Below are 20,114 nucleotides of genomic sequence, written 5' to 3'. Positions count from 1 at the left end.
CAACATATCTTGACACTATAACTTTGATCCACTCTTTTAATGAGTTTTTTTTTTAATATTTGTAACTATTTTTTCTTCCATATCATATTTAAATTTGGTCTCTAAATTTCTCAATAAATTCCTAAAAATTTGAACGTAAAAAAAAATTGAGAAATTAATCTTCATTTGAACTCGTTACAGCATAACAGAACATAATATATGTCAAACACTCACAAAGTACGACACGTGGAGGGGCTACGGAGCACGCGTTGTTAATACCTCATACAATTCATCCAACCAAGCCAATAGTAACACCACTTACCTAGTTGGTCCAAAGAAAAGTCACTAAATTTTTTGTATTGATGTTCGTTAGATCATACTCATCGATGTCTAGTTCCAAAGCTAAATCCATACCGACTTCCTTCACTCTCCTTCTTTTTCTCCTTCTTTATTCAAATCTGCATTGGTGGGATGAAGAAAGAATGAGTTGGAGATTGAGAAATGGGATGAGAAATAAAGAATGTGATGGAGGAAGAGGAGGAAATGGGAGGAAGTGGAGAACATGGATAAAATGAGCACCCACGCAACTCTTATGCATGCTAGTTTGAACTCCTAGTAGCTTAAATAAAGTTGGTCTCCTCTAATAAAAAAGGAATTTCTCTTATGATCATTAAATTCTTATAGACCCCAAGCTCAATATCATAAATACAATTATGCTTTATCTTGAACACACCAAATATGAAACTAAAGTGGGTTCAATTTAACTCCATTTTATTGCCATCTTGAATGATGTGTAGGGTATATTCTTGATTTACCTTAAAGTTCTTATGGGATGATAGTTTATATTAGTTAAGCTTTTTGCAAAATCACAGTTAGAAGACAACAACGATGAACCTAGGTCTATTAGTCATTTCAAAGCCAATTTCTTTCTCCATCTTATCGGTAATAACAGTTCAACTAAATCCATTTTATGCAAAAAAAAACAAGTTTACGACTCATAACACCAACTACCTAAATTATGACCTAAAATTTTGAAAACATAAGTTGTAGTTGATAATTACACAAAAATTTTCCTAAATCCATGAACTAGTGTCCAATTAGTCAATCTTAAAGATTGTAACTAGCATAGAGTAATTGAAGCTCCACATGAAGTAATTTAAAGTTCCCATTACTTAACTAAAGTTTATCTCATCTTTAAAGAAGCATGGTTTGCACTTAAGTTCATGAAATGCTTATAGATTCCAACTCTTAGTACTATTAATGCCAGTATGTTTCATATGAGTTTGTCATAAATGAAACTAAGGTGCATTCAATACAACTTTATTTTCTTGTCATACGAGGCAAAATAGAAGAATTAAATTAAACAAACTGATGAACTAAACCGAATCAATCCAACTCAAATTGATTAGTTTGTTTCCTTTGTTGGGTTGTTGGTTTATTTGATAACCCTTGTATATTATAACAATTCAATATAAAATGTCTTACTTACAAGTAAAATATTAGACCATCAACTTTTCATTTTATAGCCGTTCAACCACATAGAGAAAAATATATTTGAGTAGAAGCTAAAAATATTGGGTATTTAAGAAAAGACATTTGGTTTAGTGGTACGACCCTCACTTACGGTGCAACCTCAAATGCCCCTATATCTAAATCTTTTCTTATCGAAGGACTTCATATTTATATAAACTTGTTGTTCCTATTATTTACTTTTCAAACATACCTCTTAACTTCTCTACATCAATTGTTGGGCAACAAAGTCGACATAAAGGAATTAGAAAAGAGATATCAAAACTTAAACATGTTCGTAAGGGCTTGACCATTAAGTAGCAACCTAAAGTCTTTCTTTACATCCCAAGGCTTTATACTTACCATCTTATGTAATTAAGAAGAAAAAAAAAAAACAAAAATTAAGGCAATTAAAACTATAATGATAATGCTCTTAATATCATTTCATTTTTCCCACTTTTGGTGAGTATGCCTATCCAAATCTGAAGCAGGTCTTGTAGAGAGCTCTTTGTTCTTATTATGTTATTAAGACACATTCTACATCCAAGGCTTCAGTTCAAGCGCATCGAGGACTTCATGTGTTTCATGCAATACGACAAAATACAACATTAATACCTAGGCCCAAGGATTCATACATACGTTTTAAGCGGCATAATAAGGGCATTTGGTTTAGTGGTATGATTCTCGCTTTGGGTGCGAGAGGTCTCAAGTTGGATTCTCGAAATGTCCCTTCAAGAGAGATTGTAGAATAAAACGAAGTAAATAAATACAATAAAATGACACACGTTAAATACATACATTCCCATGAAATTGTGAATGATAATCCAAATAATAATATTAATGCATTCTATGTCGAAGTGATTCATAAATTATACCTAATTTTCTCCCATTTTGGACCTATTATTGATGACGAGACGTTGAGGGTTTTGTGACATGAGAATCGTGGGATGTAGCTTAGATGGCGCTTTGCATGCGAGAGGTACGGGGATCGATACCCTGCATCTCCAAAATAATACTATCTATCATTAAATATGTAATTTCTTTTCAATTTTTCCTTAGTCATGACATGTTGAGTAGCAATATTTCTTCATGACGTGAAATTTAGGATTTTGTGGTACAAGTATTGTGGGAATGTAGCTCAGATGGTAGAGCGCTCACTTAGCATGCGAGAGGTATGGGGATCGGGGATCGAGATACCCCGCATTTCCAAAAGAAAACTATTTGTTTTTAATTATTAACATTTTATTTCTGTTCAATCTTTCCTTATTTATGACATAATGAGCGGAGATATTTTTTTCATTTTCACAATTATTGATGATGGGTCATTTAGGGTTTTCTAATGTAAGAATCGTGGGGATGTAGCTCAGATGGTAGAGCTTCCCATGTGGGAAGTACGGGATCGGTACCTTTCTTCTTCAAATGAATCGATTATTAAATATATTATTTCTTTTCAAAATTTTCATATTTACTGCATGATGAGCAGAGATAGTTTTTCATTTTCACTATTATTGAGGACGAGACGTTTAGGGTTTTGTGACCTAAGAATTGTGGGGACGATTGTAAAGCTCATTTTCACTATTATTGAGGACGAGACGTTTAGGGTTTTGTGACCTAAGAATTGTGGGGACGATTGTAAAGCGCTTGCTTTGTATGCGAGAGGTATAGGGATTGATACCTTACATCTCCAAAATAAAACTATCTATTATTAAATATATTTTTTACTTTCAATTTTCCCTTATTCATGACATGTTGAGTAGCAATATTTCTTCATTTTCACTATTATTGAGATTAAATCCAGGCCACTAACTTCTTTTGTGGGAGTGGGAGACTATAAATATCCTCATGTCCTCAAATTATTATGTAAAAATTAGATTTCATAGGAATGAAATTGATCTCTCATGCTTAGAAGTTCTCCTTAAAAATCCGAGCATTATCTCTACCATTTCTAAGTTTCAAGTAATTATTATGTAAAAATCAGATTTGAGAGGATTGAAATTATGTTTACTAGCACATTTGTTTTTTAACATGAGATAGAAGTAAACGTAGTAGTAAAAATAAGTTAATCCCATTATACAATATAAATATTGTTAACGAAGTAGTTTTGACATATCAATGTAGGTTTTGAAAACTAAAGTTAAAGGATAAAAAATTTTAAAAAAAATCAAATAAAAGTCGTTTTCAAAAACTTAGTTGCAGTGAAATTTTACTTAAAATTCAAATGTATTGTTTCAATATCTATCCCAAAGGAATGCATATGCTTTAATGGCAATGCAGCTTCAATTAAAATAATTTGGGTAAGGTAAGGTAGGAATTATAGGATATGAACTTTATTTATGTCAATATTTCTTAATAATATTAATTAAAGTACATCCAATTGATTTGAAGAACAAATTCTATTATGTGATAGACATTGTGAAATTCACGTGACAATAATAGTAGGTTCTAAAACAAAAAAAAAAAAAAAAAAACATGTGGATAAATTTCAAATCTTGAGGCACACAAAACACATGGACTAACAACTAAAAATGGTTGATCCACTATAAGGACATTTGGTCTAGTGGTATTATTCTCGTTTCGGGTGCAAGAGGTCTTGAGTTCGATTCACGAAATGTCTTCCCACAATTATATCAAATTAAAGCGGTGATCCTTGTTCACGCTTTTAGTCAATATATCTCCTTACATTTTCTCTATCATGTTGTTTGTGATCCTAATAATTGGTATCAGGGCGAGGCGAGATTCACCACAGAGAAGATGGAAAGTTCAAGACAAGAATTTAAAAGTTTGATGGATTCTATATCAGTTTTTAGAAGATGGAGATTTTCACCCGGATACTATGACCGCAGAAGAGTGGAAACTTAAGGATCGTCACGCCTTAGGGTTGATCTAGTTGATGCTGTCTAGAAACACGACGTTCAACATCATCAAAGAGAAGACAACATTAAGCCTATGAAATGTGTTGTCAAATATGTACGAAGATCCGTTGGCTATGAACAAGGTGTCGTCAATTATATACAAATGTCTGAATGTAGATTTGTTGTAGATCATATAAATTAGTTCAACGTGATTGTCAGTCAATTGAGCTCAATGAAAATTAGGTTCAAAAATAAAATTAAAGTAGTAATTTTGATGTCATCTTTACCTGAGTCGTGGTATACTGTTGTTGCTGCAATCAACAGTTCACGAAAATCTGATAAACTGAAGTTTGATGAAATTCAAGATGTCAGTGAAAGTAAAACAAAGAGCCCAAACAAACATGGGCGATCAAAATAAAGGAATCGAGAAAAATCTCTAAACAAACCAAACGTAAAGTGTTGAAATTGTGGAGAAAAATGACACTTTTGGACAAATGGTACAAAATTGAAGAAAAGCAAAATCACAATATATTATTCCTTTTCAATTTTTTCTTATTTACGACATAATGAGCAGAGATAATTGTGGGCTTTCGTCGAGCCCCGAGCTTGTGGTCCTCCTTTTAGTGTGGGTTCCATTGGATGATGTAGCTCAGAGGGTAGAGCAATCATTTTGCATGCGAAAGGTGCGGGGATCGTTACCATGCATCTCCAAAGAATACTATCAATTGTTAAATATATTATTTCTTTTCAATTTTTTCTTATTTATGACATAATGATGAGAGATAGTCTTTCATTTTCACTATTTAGTTTTTCATTTTCACTATTATTGATGATGGGACCTATGGGTTTTGTGATGTAAGAATTGTGGGGATGTGGCTAAGATGGTTGAGTGCTCTCTTTGCATGCGAGTGGCACGGGGATCGATTGCCCGCATATCCATTAGTCTTCTTTTACCCGCATCTCCATTAGTCTTCTTTTATTAATGATCAATCAGTAGAATTCATTGTATTTGTAGGGTTTAGTAGGATTACTTGAACTATATGTAGAGACATCAGAGTGGATCAAGATTACTTGAACTGACATCAGAGTGGATCAAGATTACTTGAACTATATGTAGAGACACAAAATGATCTATAGTACAGGGATAAAGTTGAGTACACTATGGATGCGGCCCACTTTTGTATATGATATAAACAATGTGATCACTAAATTGTACATGTGAGTGGGGGCGTCCTATACAATGAGTATTGCATAAGATTGGACCATGAAGAAAACCACTCTCACTTTATAATGTCGTTTATTGTTGAGACTGATTTTTTCATTCAATGACCCAGGTAACTCGATCTTAATCCTGAGCTAACTATGAACTCCTGTTTATTCAGAATTATCCTTAGATTTGCATGGGTGAGAGTGACCCGAGTTCGCAGACTCAATAAGCCTCCAATTTCAAGGGTAAGACTGGGTGAATAGCTGGGGACATTGAGTGTAAGATGGAATTTACACCTACCCGCTTTTAGGGATAGTAGAGAGGTTGTTCCCTCAAGTACTGAATTTGAGAGGGAATTGGTTTGGTGGTTGGACCACAAACCAATTGTTCATTAGATGATCAGTGGGACTCAAGGAACAAGCAGTAACTTTAGGGGTAAATCGATAAATTGACCCAGCTCTAGTTACGAACTGTTAGGTTGAATGGCACAATGACCTAGGGTCACGACCTCATGTATTTTATAGATGTGTATAATGAAGATTACATTCTAAATCATAGATTTAGTAACAAACCATGAAATCATAGATTTGGTAACAAAACTATGAAATCATAGATTTGGTAACAAACCAGTAAATCATAGATTTGGTAACAAACTAGTAAATCACTAGATTATCTTACTATATATGACCTATTCTATGTTTAACACCCACCCTCAATCTGGACGATGTACTACTAAGTTCAGATTGCGCCTAAAATTGCTAAAAGAAGGAGCTGGCAATGGCTTTGTCATGATATTGGCGAGCTGATCCTTGGAGGAAATGAGTCGAACATCAAGCTGACGAGACGATACTCGTTCACGAACGAAGTGATAATCAACCTCAACATGCTTCGTTCGTCGATGAAAGATTGGATTGGCGGACAGGTAGGTGGCACCAATGTTGTCACACCATAGGCTAGGCGCTCGCGCTTGCGAGATCCCGAGCTCACGCAAGAGAACTTGGATCTAAATTAATTCGACGGTGGCATCAGCAACCGCCTTATATTCGGCCTTCGTACTAGAACGACAAACTGTCGATTGTTTCCTCGAACTCCAAGAGATAAGATTGCCACCAAAGAAGATCACATAGCCTCCAGTGCTTCGACGATCATCAGGATTCCCGACCCAATCAGCATCCAAAAAGGCACTCAACAAATCAGTGCTGGACTTTGTAAGACATAAACCCATATCAATAGTGTCATGTAGATAATGGAGAATTCGTTTGACTGCCGCCCAACGTATAGATGTCGGGGAGGACATGAACTGACACACTCTATTGACACAGAATGATATATCAGGACGTGTTAGAGACAAATATTGGAGAGCACCAACGACACTCCGATAGCGAGTAGTATCCTCAGGCGAAAGCTTTTCACCACCATCCAATAACAACTTCTCATTAGGAAGCATAGGTGTAGGCACAACTTTGGAGGTGAGCATATTGGTTCTGGACAATAAATCTTGAATGTATTTTATGTTGTGTCAGAATAAGTCCATTGGAAGTATGGCGGACTTCAATCCCAAGAAAATAACTCAAAATGCCAAGATCCTTGACGGCAAAATCATCCTGAAGCTGTGTAAGAAGTTTCTCAGTAGCCGTAGAAGATGAGTTGATAATAATAATGTCATCAACATAGATGAGAATATACATCTGAATGCCCGTCTTGTTAAAAATGAAAAGAGAAACATCAGCCTTTGAAGGTGTAAAATCCAGCTGTAATAGTTTGGAGCTAAGGCGAGAAAACCAGGCACGCGGAGCTTGTTTAAGGCCATAAAGCGACTTATCCAGCTTGCAGAGGTAACCAGGGTGTTGAGAATCCACAAATCTAGGGGGCTGCTTCATATAAACATCTTCATTAAGAAAGCCATGAAGAAAAGCATTTTGAATATCAATCTGCCGAATAGCCCAACCACGAGAAATAGCAAGAGATAATAAGAGACGAATGGTAGTGGGCTTAACAACTGGACTAAAGGTATCATCATAATCAACGGCATACTGCTGTTTAAAACCTTTAGCAACCAGGCGTGCTTTGTAGCGATCAATAGAGCCATCTAGCTTTTGCTTGAGTTTGAAAACCCATTTGCAATCAATAACGTTAAGACCAGCACGAGTTGGAACTAAGTGCCATGTCTTATTTTTTTGAAGTGCCTGAAATTCATCATTCATTGCCTGACGCTAGAGGGGATGCTCCATAGCAGTAATATGTGAAGTAGGTTCAGAGGCAGAAGACTGAGCTACAAGATATGTTACTGTTCCATCTGTATGCACCTTGGGTTTCTTGATATTGTGCTTCAATCGAGTACCATACGGATGAGTAGTAGGTGCAGGATCCACATTTGAGGGGACAGCCGTATCAGCCGTTGCGAGGGGAGCAACCGATGCTACAGCAGTTGGTTGACCAGCGGTTGAGGATTCGACCGGGCATTGCGCAATATCATCTGCTGGCGGAGGAGCCGAGACCTTAATCATTAGCGAAACAACCAATACTGATTCGCATGGCAGCGACGCGGAGGATTGCTGCGGCAATTCCGAAGCTGATGTAGACACCAAATTTTCTGCATCCAAAAAGTTAGTAGGCCCAGACATATGCATGTGATCATTCTCCAAATTAGTACTGCTATTACCCAAATGCAAGGTGCACAAATCAGGGGCATTATGCGTCGACTGCATGATTGGGGAAGAATTAGGTGGGGCTCTCTTGAATGGAACAATGTTTTCATCAAATATGATGTCTCTAGACATATAGACATGACCAAAATCGGTGTCAAGATACTTATACCCTTTATGTAAAGAACTGTAGCCTAGAAAGACACATTCCTTTGATCGAAAAGAGAGCTTTTGTTTGTTATAAGGACGAAGATGAGGCCAACAAGCACACCCAAAATTTTTTAATAAGGATTAATTTGGTGGGGTATGAAAAAGAAGCTCTAAGGGGCATTTTTTATCGATGACACGAGTAGGAAGACAATTGATGAGATATGTGGCTGTAAGAAACGCGTCGTCCCAAAATTTAATAGGTACATGAGCATGAGCTAGAAGGGCTAGACCAGTTTCAACAATATGACGGTGCTTGCGTTCAGCAGACCCATTTTGTTGATGTGTGTGAGGGCACGAAACACGATGAGCAATTCCAAGGGAACGAAAAAATGTGTTATGAATTTTCTGATATTCTCCACCCCAATCAGATTGGACCCACTTGATTTTAGTATCTAGGAGGCGCTCAACATGAGCTTGGAATTGCAAAAATATACGAGGAGCTTCTGTACGATCATGCATCAAATAGATCCACGAAAATTTACTAAAATCATCAATGAAACTAATATAATATTTAAAACCCTCAACAGATGGAGGTGTAGGGCCCCAAACATCCGAAAAAATAAGTTCCAAAGGTGACGAAGACCTATGGGAAGAACTAGTATATGGTAATTGATGACTTTTTGCTAACTGACACGCATTACAAACTGACAAAGATGACTCATTAGCACACGAAATATTATTGAGACGCAAAATTGATTTTACTACTTGAGATGAAGGATGTCCAAGACGTGCATGCCATTGGGCGTGAGTAGTAGATCTGCTCACCAAGGCGTGCTTGAGATCATCGACATCGGATGACTTAATAGGATAAAGACCAGATTCATACCTCCCATTTAGGAGACTTTTCCTCGACCGTCGATCCTTTATAGAAAAATGCCAAGGATGGAATTCAAAAAATACGTCATTATCACGAGAAAATTTATGAACGGAAGGAAGATGTTTGGAAATTTCAGGCACATGCAAAATATTACGCAATGCAAGAGGACGAGTAGTAGTATTAATTAGAGAATGATCAGTATGCAAAACATGCAAACCTGCTCCATTGCCGACTTGAACTTGTTCACCTCCATGAGAACGTTCACGCACAGCGAGATGATCTAGGTCACTGGTGATATGATCCGTAGGCCTGTGTCGCTGTACCAATTTGGGTCAATCTTGTAAGAGGAAGTAGTCGCCAGTGCCGTAGGAGGAGCAGAAGAAGGTTCATCTTGATAGGACTCATCCATCCTATGCCAGAAGCGGATAGCAGTATGCCCCACTTTACCGCAGATCTGGCAGGAAGGACGAGCAGAAGGGCCACGGCGATCACCAGCAGGACGAGAGGGTGCGTAACCTTGAGAACGACCACGACCACGATCCCTACACCTACGATTCTTCTGCTGACCACTACGACTAGCATAATTGGCAGAAGATCCAAGATTTAGCTGAAGTTCAGCACAACCAATATAATTGGCAGAAGATCCCGGATTTAACTGAAGTTCAGCCTGGTGTTGTAGTTGGCGAGCTTCATACGTCATTAGATGTGCAAACACATCATCAAGCGTGAGGGCTTCACTCTTGGTAGTCATTGAGGTGACGATGGGATCATAGTCAGGGCCAAGACCAGTGAGAAGATAGGCGATCACATCATCATCTTGCAAGGCAGAGCCGACGGCGGCCAACTCGTTGGCCAGCCCTTTGATCTTGCGAAAATAATTTGCAGCAGATTGATCTCGTTTCTTGGACGTGGCGAGCTCAACACTAATCTGAGTAGTGCAAGCACGAGTTGATGATGAAAACATCCTCTGCAGGGTATCCCACACCTCCTTGGACGTAGTAGCAGCAACCACATCGTGAAGAATCTCCTCAGACATGGTGGAGAGAAGGCCGCTAAGGACCTGTTGATCCTGATCATACCACTGATTATAGGCCGGATTAGAGACCAGCTCAGCACTAGCAGTTGAGGAAGGGACCAGCTTGGCAGGTGCGGCATTGGTGCCATCGAGGTAGCCCATAAGCTTCGTACTCCGTACGTAGGGGAGGAGCTGGGCACGCCATATGATGAAGTTGTTTTTGGTTAGACGAATTGTGACAGCATGGTGTAGAGGGATTGGGCAAAGGTCGCCATGGTAGTTGAGACGGTGTTGGAGATGGTGGATGGAAAGGAGGAAGAAGATATGGTAGACATTTAAAAAATAAACCTTGGCTCTAATACCATGTTAGGTTGAATGGCACAATGACCTAGGGTCACGACCTCATGTATTTATAGATGTGTATAATGAAGATTACATTCTAAATCATAGATTTAGTAACAAACCATGAAATCATAGATTTGGTAACAAAACTATGAAATCATAGATTTGGTAACAAACCAGTAAATCATAGATTTGGTAACAAACTAGTAAATCACTAGATTATCTTACTATATACATATATGGTCTATTCTATATTTAACACGAACAACCTGTGAAGGATCGACTTACCATAGGCTAAGCATGTTTCATGCATTCCAAGTATGTTATAAGTGTTATAATGTATAGTATGCATGTTTAGGGTTCCATGAGTGATAGATATAAATTTTTATATTATTGCATGAAATGGATGATTATATAATTGTTATATAAAGCATGTTATAGGTTATTTTCAACGTCATAAAACGAGATAGATGTTAAAATCTATAACAAAGATAAATGCATGCTCACTTAAGGTTAACAACCAAGCACGATCAATTTTAATAGTTAAAATAGGTCGATATCTTGTAAAACTACGGTTACAAGAAAACTCACCTGGCATGATCTTGTCTAAGGCTGGAGGTACTTAAGTTGACGGTTTACGGAACACCTGCTACCTGGAGATCGGGTCAGTACTTGAGCTTAGTTAGCCCAGTTTTATGAGCATGCGTGAGCGATGTAAGGATTTTTTTTTTAAAAAAAAATGAAAAATCACCTAGACATCATAGGTAAAAATCCAGTATAAATGTTATACTTGGAAAAATCACCTATACTTAAGTTATATTTAATTAGTCGGAATATACCTAAGTAATAAGTATACCCAACCGTCTAAAATACTTAGTGGGAGGAAAAAGGTATATGAGATACATCTTTTTCTTTTATCACTCTCTAAAAAATTCACACCGTGAGATTCATGCTCGGGCTCGTGTCGTCCTAGTAGCGGCCGCCATTTAGAAGGTATTTGCATGAGTCAATAACAAGGTGAATAGAGAAAGTATTTATAGTCAGTGAGAGAAGGAAGTATATCAACACATCCTATGGTCTCCACCACTAGGTTGCACCGTGAGATTTCCATGTTCCGCCTACATGTTGCTCTAGAGCAACTACACATTCGGAGGGTCGTAACATGGGAGTTGGAACAACGCTGTAATAACCCGAAAATAATAAATAAATAAATTAAATAAAAATAAAAATAAATTAATTAATTAAAAAAAAAAAAAAAAAAAAAAGAAGAAAGAAAAGAAAAGAAAAGAAAAAGACAGCAGCAGCTTGAAGCTGCTGCCATGGAGAACGGAAGAATGGACAGGTGGATTGAAGGGAAAAGAAAGAAAAGAGAGGAAGATGGAGGTGTGGGATGAAGAAGGGTGGTTTTATTTTGTGTTAGTGTTATGGATGGTGGTGGTGGTTGGCGTTGGCAAGGCCGACGAGGAAGCACCAAATATTATCGAAGAAACAGAGGAAGAGGGAAACAGAAAACAGAGAATGTTATAATCCATGTTTTCCTGCAAAACCTTAAGGTTCTTTGGCGTTTGTTGTGACAACGTGCAAACCTGAGGATGGGGAGACGATTGTGAAGGCTTTTCAGCCATTGAAGCTCTGAACTAAGCTGATTTAAGCGGTTGTCGCAAAGGTAACGAAAAACCCATATCACCGAACCTTTAAATCTCGATATCTTGGTTCATATTGTATAATGAGTTATGAAATAGGGCTTGTTAGAATCGTAATAAGGAGATCTATAAATTTGTAGAAGGAATCAGGATGAAATTCGAATCGTAGAAGGAGGATATGGCTTCGGGATATAGTAGGTATTAACAAAAAAAGATGGGAAAATTTCAGAAAACGCAAGGAAGAAGAAGGAGCGCGTGCACTACACGCAGGCGCGTGAGGGGCCGCGACTGGGTGTGCGACTGGGCGTGCTCCTAGCGCGTGGGACAGACACACCGAGGATGTGAGGGCGCGTGAGGGCGCGTGAAGCATCATTTTGGGTTCCCGGTTTGTCCCGTTCGATTTGTTTTGACCTGTTCTACCTAGATTGACCTATACTTACCTTGAAAATGGTGAAATATAGGTCTAATCGGAAGGAATTGTGTTGAAATACCCTATTAAATGTACAATCAAGAGAGAAAGGGATTCGAAACCAGGTAAGTAGCGTATCGACCTTTGAACTAGTTCTTAACTTGTTTTACAACATGTGAGTATGTTGTTTACCTGATTAAGAGCTTAATATGTTATGATGAGCTTTGATGATATTGAGTGTTTATTGTATATTGTGACTGCTTGCCTGTGATGTAAGCATGATATAAATGATTGTCAGAATGTTCTATGTGTTGAACATGATACATGTATGAAAACATGCAGTAACTGTGAGTATGTTATGCATGTTAATAGAAAGGTTATGACTCTAAGATATGCTTATTGGTTGTTGAGCTATGGCTTATTTATATGAGTATGATAGTCTACTAATTCCCGCGGAGTTCCTGGCCAACGCGCTGTGTGCTAAGTCAGGGAGCATGAGTACTCCTGACCGTTGGTATATGAGATAAACAGGCCGCCAGAGCAATTAGTAGACGGACCGTATTTGACCGAGAGCGAGTCTTACATACGAGTCCGAAAATTCTAGATAAGCATATCGAGAGAGAGTCAGTAACCTAGCTGGAGGTAGCTGAGATACCTCATTAATGAATAGATGACCCTAGTAAGAGAAGCTAGGAGTCAATGTCGAATAAAACTTAAAAACATTTGCTATGCTAAGCTGGAGGTAGCTGAGATACCTCATTAATGAACAGATGACCCTAGTAAGAGAAACTAGGAGTCAATGACGAATAAAATTTAAAAACACCTGGAAAGATTAGTTATGAATTCATGAAAGATAAAGTTGGCTACTTACTGGGTAATTTAATTACTCATCAAAATTATTTTTAACTTTTCTTTCCAGATTTAGTTGATGCAGGCCAACCGAGGACGAGGGCGAGACCAGCGGGCTAGGAACTATTTGGGAATCCATGTCTGTGTCTGTTTTGTGTACTTATGCTTTCGCTGTCAAGAATCTACTTCGGTTGTTTTAAGTTTAAATAGCACTCGTTTTAAATGTTTTACTTGATGTTTTTGGAAACATTTTTTTGAAATTTATCATTGGTTGTCGGAGTTTATTATCGAGGTCAGTAGTAACTCCTGTGAATCGCGTTGACGATGAGCGGGTGTTACAAACGCAAACTCCAAAAATGGATAGGATTTCTTAGGTCCATTCTCAACTTTGGCTTTTTCATTTGATAGCATTGTTGGGGCCGATCTCTGAGGTCTGAAAATGGCGGATCACACTTACGAAGAATTACTAAGAGTAGTATATTCTTGACCAAAGTGGCGATAACTAAAACACTATAGGAATAAGAGTTATTCTGGGATTAGTGTTTAAGTCAAGAATCTCTTGGTTTATTGAAGGAGTGATTGACTGCCCCTCGGTAGCAATTGCTCTAACTCACTAAAGTATCGTTGCAAATTAACAAATTTTGGGTACATAATTACATTTGCTAAACCTAAGTGGATTAAAAAGAATTAAGTCAATTCACTAATAGAATTTGTTTTAAATCTCAGCATGTCAAGCTCAATAGTACAATTACTCACTTCTGAGAAATTAAACGACGACAATTACGCAACAAGGAAATCAAACCTAAACACAATACTTGCAAATGATGATTTGAGGTTTATTTTAACTGAGGAATGTCCCCTAAACCCCGGCTCAAATGCAAACCGAATAGTTTGGGATGCATATGACAAAAAGGGTAAGGGGAAAGATAAGATTCCTACTGACCCCAAATGCAAGGTTTAAAATGCAGATAATGGAAAATGTTTCCATTGCAATAAAAACGGGCATGGGAAAAGTCATTGCCCAAAATACCTTGCAGAGAAGAAAGCCAAAAAGGCACAACAAGGTAAATATGATTTACTAGTTGTAGAAATATGTTTAGTAGAGTATGATCACTCACCTTGGATACTGGATTCAGGGGCCACTAATCATATTTGTTCTTTTTTTCAAGAAACTAGTTCCTAGAGAATGCTTGTGGAAGGCGAGATAACACTCAAGGTTGGAACAGGAGAAGTTGACTCAGCAATATCAGTAGAAAATTTAAAGTTGTTTTTTAGAGATAGATTCATTATATTAGATAATGTATTTTTTGTTCCTGGAATGCAAAGAAATCTAATATCTATCTCTTGTTTATTAGAACAATTGTATAAAGTATCTTTTGAAATCAATGAAGTGTTCATTTTCAAAAGAGGTATTCATATTTGTTTGGCAAAACTAGAAAACAACTTATATATGTTAAAACTGAGTGAAACAAAAGCTGTTTTAAATACCGAGATGTTTAAAACAGCTAAAACTCAAAATAAATGACAAAAGATTTCTCCTAATACCTATCTTTGACACTTAAGACTAGGCCACATTAATTTCAATAGGATTGAGAGATTGGGTAAAAGAGGACTTCTAAATGAGTTATAAGACAACTCTTTGCCTCCATGTGAGTGCTGTCTTGAGGGTAAAATGACTAAACAACCTTTATCTGAAAAAGGTTATAGAGCCAAAGGAACCTTAGAACTTGTGCATACAGATCTCTATGATCCAATGAATGTCAAAGCATGAGGAGGGTATGAATATTTCATCAGTTTTATTGATGATTATTCAAGGTATGATTATCTTTACCTAATGCATCACAAGTCTGAAGCTCTTGAAAAGTTTAGAGAGTATAAGACTAAGGTTGAGAATCTATTAGGAAAAACTATTAAAACACTTCGATCAGATTGAGGTGGAGAGTATATGGACTTAAGATTCCAGGACTATATGATAGAACATGGAATAACGTCTCAACTCTCTGCCCCTGGTATACCCCAACAGAACGGTGTATCAGAAAGGAGAAATAGAACTCTATTAGACATGATTCGGTCTATGATGAGTTTCGCTCAATTACCTGATTTTTTTTGGGGATATGCAGTGGAGACTGCTACATACATTTTGAACATGGTTCCTTCTAAGAGTGTTTTAGAAATACCTTATGAGTTATGGAGAGGGCGTAAAGGTAGTTTACGTCACTTCAGGATTTGAGGATGCCCAACACACGTGTGGGTGTAAAATCTCAAGAAATTAGAACGTCGTTCAAAATTATGCCTATTCGTAGGATACCCCTAAGAGACGAAAGGTGGACTGTTTTATGACCTCAAGAAAATAGAGTGTTTGTATCAACAAACGCTACATTCTTAGAGGAAGACCACGTAAGAAATCATCCACCACACAACAAATTAGTATTGAGTGAGATTTGTGTGATCCTAATAATTGGTATTAGAGTGAGGCAAGATTCACCACGATCTGTGAAGACGGAAAGTTCAAAGACAAGAATTTAAAAGTTTGATGGATTCGATATCAGTTTTTAGAAGTTGCAGATTGAAGATTATATGTACCAGAAAGACCTTTAGAAACCCCTTTTGGGGGTGAAGCCGGATACGATGAACGCGGAGGAGTGGAAACTTAAGGATCGTCACGCCTTAGGGTTGATCTGGTTGACGCTGTCCAGAAACACGACGTTCAACATCATCAAAGAGAAGACGACATCGGGCCTATTGAAGGTGTTGTGAAATATGTATGAAAATCCGTCAGCTATGAACAAGGTGTAAAAAAAAAAATCCGTCGGGCCTAAGATCCAAATTGATGTACTTAGAGTGCCTAAGATCCAAATGGCTTCCGCATGTGTTATTGTAACACCATCAGTCTTAACAAATTTATATGAACATCAAATAAAGTAAATGAAATAACGATGATATGTTCAATGCATAATTTAATACGAAGTCCACAACAAGGATATTTGGTTTAGTGGTATGATTCTTGCTTTTGGTGTGAGGGGTTTTGATATCAACTCTTGGATTTTCCCTTTAATATAAAAGGCCTAAATAATGTATCAATCCAATGCACTTAATTTGTTTCACTTTTTGTTTTTTTAGGTAAAATAATTTATTAATTAAAAATTTCGTGTTTTGTTTCACTTTGTGTTTTTGTAGGTAAAACAATTTATTAATTAAGAATGTCATGTATGGATTGAAAAGTTAAAATGGTTGATGATTTTCTTTTCTTTAAATCCTTGAACTTCCTCTTATACAAAAAGACCTACCTCACATTATTGAACTTCCTTTTAGCCCCTCAACTCCAAACAAATATAGATTTCAAACTTGAGAGATAAAATCATATCGAGTGAGAGCTAAAAATGATAGATGTTCAAGAAGGAAAATTTGGTCTAGTGGTATTATTCTTTCTTAGGGTGTGAGAGGTCCTAAGTTCACATCTTAGAATAGAGGAATTCATAGTACCGTTCTCCTTTAGAGCAATTCATAGTACCACTCATTATTCTCCTTCTGAACATGTTTATGGATTTAATCTTCCTATTATTTTTAAGAATATTAAGCCTTGGGACGAATAGAGCAACACTCATTGTTCTCCTTGATTTAATCCACTTACACTCTTTATTTGCTTCATATTCATTCTAATATTTTTGTGAGTAAACCTACCGTTCCCCAGAGTAAAGCAACACTCATTGTTCTCCTTTTGAAGATGTTTATGGATTTAATCCACTTACGCTCTTTATTTGCTTCCTATTCATTCTAATATTTTTGTGAGTAAACCAACCACAAGTAAGTAAGGAAGATTTGATAAAAACATTCCATAAACAGGTGAAAGGAGACAATTGAGAAACAAAAAGTTACTTTAAGAATTAAATATTTTTGTGAGTAAAGCAACCACAAGTAAGGTCTGATCAAACATTGCATAAAGAGGTGAAGGAGACAATTGAGAAACACAATTTCAAAATTGCTCCAAGACTTAACAAATGACAAAAGGAAATCATTTTTCAACTCGATAACTGGGTTTGGATACATTTTCACAAGGAGCGATACCCATATCAAAGGAAGACAAAGTTACATCCAAGAGAGGATGACCCTTGTCAAGTCCTTGAAATAATTAATAACAATGCATATAAAATGATCTTCCTGGAGAATTTCAGCACATGAGAATGGGGGGGGGGGTTAATATAATATCAATGCATTCTATGTCGAAATGATTCATTAATTATACCTAATTTTTCCCATTTTGAAATTCCTATTTTGTACCTATTATTAATGACGAGACGTTTAGGGCTTTGTGACATGAGAATCGTGGGGATGTAGCTCAGATGGTATTGCGCTCGCTTTACATGCGAGAGGTACGGGGATTGATACCCTGCATATCTCCAAAATAAAACTATCGATTATTAAATATGTTATTTCTTTTGAATTTTTCCTTAGTCATGACATGTTGAGAGCCATATTTCTTCATTTCTCACTATTATTGATGACGAAAAATTTAGGGTTTTGTGGTGCAAGTATTGTGGGGGTGTAGCTCAGATGGTAGAGGCACTCACTTAACATGCGAGAGGTATGGGGATTGAGATACCCTGCATCTCCAAAAGAAACTATTTGTTATTAATATTTTATTTATGTTCAATCTTTCCTTATTTATGACATAATGAGAGAAGATATTTTTTTCATTTTCACAATTATTGATGACGGGACATTTAGGGTTTTCTGATGTAAGAATCGTTGGGATGTAGCTCAGAAGGTAGAGCTTCCCATGTGGGAAGTACGGGATCGATACCTTGCTTCTCCAAATGAATCGATTGCTAAACATATTATTTCTTTTCAAATTTTTCATATTTACTACATAATGAGTAGAGATAGTTTTTCATTTTCACTATTATTGATGACGAGACGTTTAGGATTTTGTAACATAAAAATTGTGGGGATGTAGCTTAGATGGTAAAGTGCTCACTTTGTATGCGAGAGGTATGAGTTTCGATACCTTTCATCTTCAAAATAAAACTATCTATTATAAAATATATTTTTTACTTTCAATTTTCCCTTATTCATGACATGTTGAGTAGCGATATTTCTTCATTTTTACTATTATTGATGACGAAAAATTTAGGGTTTTGTGATTCAAGAATTGTGGGTATTTAGCCTAGATGGTAAGCGCTCGCGTAGCATTCAAAAGGTACGGGGATGTATACCCTGCATCTCCGAAAGAAACTATTTGTTATTAATACTTTAGTTCTATTCAATATGTCCTTATTTATGACATAATGAGCCGAAATATTTTTTCATTTACAAATTATTGATGACGGGACGTTTAGGATTTTCTAATGTAAGAGTTGTGCAGATGTAGATCAAATGGTAGAGCGCTCACTTCTCATGTGGGTAGTACGGGGGTCAATACCTTGCATCTCCAAATGAATGGATTATTAAATATATTATTTCTTTTCAAATTTTTCATATTTATGACATAATGAGCACGAATAGTTTTTCATTTTCACTATTATTGATGACGAGACGTTTAGGGTTTTGTGATGTAAGAATCGTGGGGATGTAGCTCAGATGGTAGAGTCTTTGCTTTGCATGCGAGAAGTATGTGGATTGATACCCCGCATCTCCAAAATAAAACTATTTATTATTAAATATGTTATTTCTTTTCAATTTTTCCTTATTCATGACATGTTGAGTAGTGATATTTCTTCATTTTCACTATTATTGATGATGAAAAATTTAGGGTTTTGTGATGCAAGAATTTTGGAGATGTAGCTCAAATGGTAGAGCGCTCACTTTGCATGCGAGAGGTACGGAGATCGATAGCCTGCATCTCCAAAATAAAACTATCTATTATTAAATATGTTATTTCTTTTCAATTTTTCCTCAGTCATGACATGTTGAGTAGTGATATTTCTTCATGTTCACTATTATTGATGACGGAAAATTTAGGATTTTGTGGTGCAAGTAATGTGGGAATGTAGCTCAGATGGTAGAGCCTTGCTTAGCATGCAAGAGGTATGGGGACTGGTACCCCGCATCTCTAAAGGATAACTATCAATTATTAAATATATTAATTATTTTCAATTTATTTTTATTTATGACATAATGTGCCGAGATAGTTTTTCATTTTCACTATTATTGATGACGAGACATTTAGGATTTTGTGATATGAGAATTTTGGGGATGTAGCTCAGATGGTAGAGTGCATGCTTAGCATGCGAGAGGCACGGGGATCAATACCTCTTATCTCCGAAAGAATCTATTCATAGCGATATTTCTTATGACACAGAAAATTTAGAGTTGTGGGGATGTAGCTTAGAGGGTAGAGCGTTCGCTTAGCATGCAAGAGGTAGGGGATTGATACTTTTCATTTGCATCTCTCGAAGAAACTATTTGTTATTAATATTTTATTTTTATTCAATATTTCCTTATTTATGACATAATGTGCAGAGATATTTTTTTCGTTTTCACTATTTTTGATTAATTTAAAGTTTTGTGATGTAAGAATCGTGGGGATGTAGCTCAGATGGAAGAGCGATCACTTTGCAGCGAGGATGTAGCTCAGATGGTTTTATTTCTATTCAATCTTTTCTTATTTTGACATATTGAGAAGAGATATTTTTTTATT

General features: G+C 36.6%; 1 long non-coding RNA gene and 1 other non-coding gene across 3 annotated transcripts; one reads left to right on the top strand and one right to left on the bottom strand.

Annotated features, from left to right (window-relative positions):
- Positions 1–9,905: 9,905 nt before the first annotated feature.
- On the bottom strand, positions 9,906–10,045 carry LOC147793154 (small nucleolar RNA Z247). The gene has a single exon (XR_015420505.1). It is a non-coding gene; the product is annotated as a small nucleolar RNA Z247 (small nucleolar RNA).
- Positions 10,046–11,748: 1,703 nt separating this feature from the next.
- On the top strand, positions 11,749–13,804 carry LOC147793153 (uncharacterized). Of its 2 annotated transcripts, XR_015420262.1 has the most exons (3): positions 11,827–12,242; positions 12,449–12,753; positions 13,548–13,804. It is a non-coding gene; the product is annotated as an uncharacterized LOC147793153 (long non-coding RNA). The 2 variants fall into 2 exon arrangements; XR_015420261.1 differs by lacking the exon at positions 13,548–13,804 and having other exon boundaries at positions 11,749–12,242; positions 12,449–12,993.
- Positions 13,805–20,114: the final 6,310 nt, after the last annotated feature.

This window comes from Cucurbita pepo, chromosome 3, assembly GCF_057944985.1.
Source record: "Cucurbita pepo subsp. pepo isolate OVF chromosome 3, ASM5794498v1, whole genome shotgun sequence".
NCBI classification, from domain to species: domain Eukaryota; kingdom Viridiplantae; phylum Streptophyta; class Magnoliopsida; order Cucurbitales; family Cucurbitaceae; genus Cucurbita; species Cucurbita pepo.
Note: the sequence above shows the minus strand (reverse complement) of the source record. Positions and strands in the feature narration are given on the sequence as shown.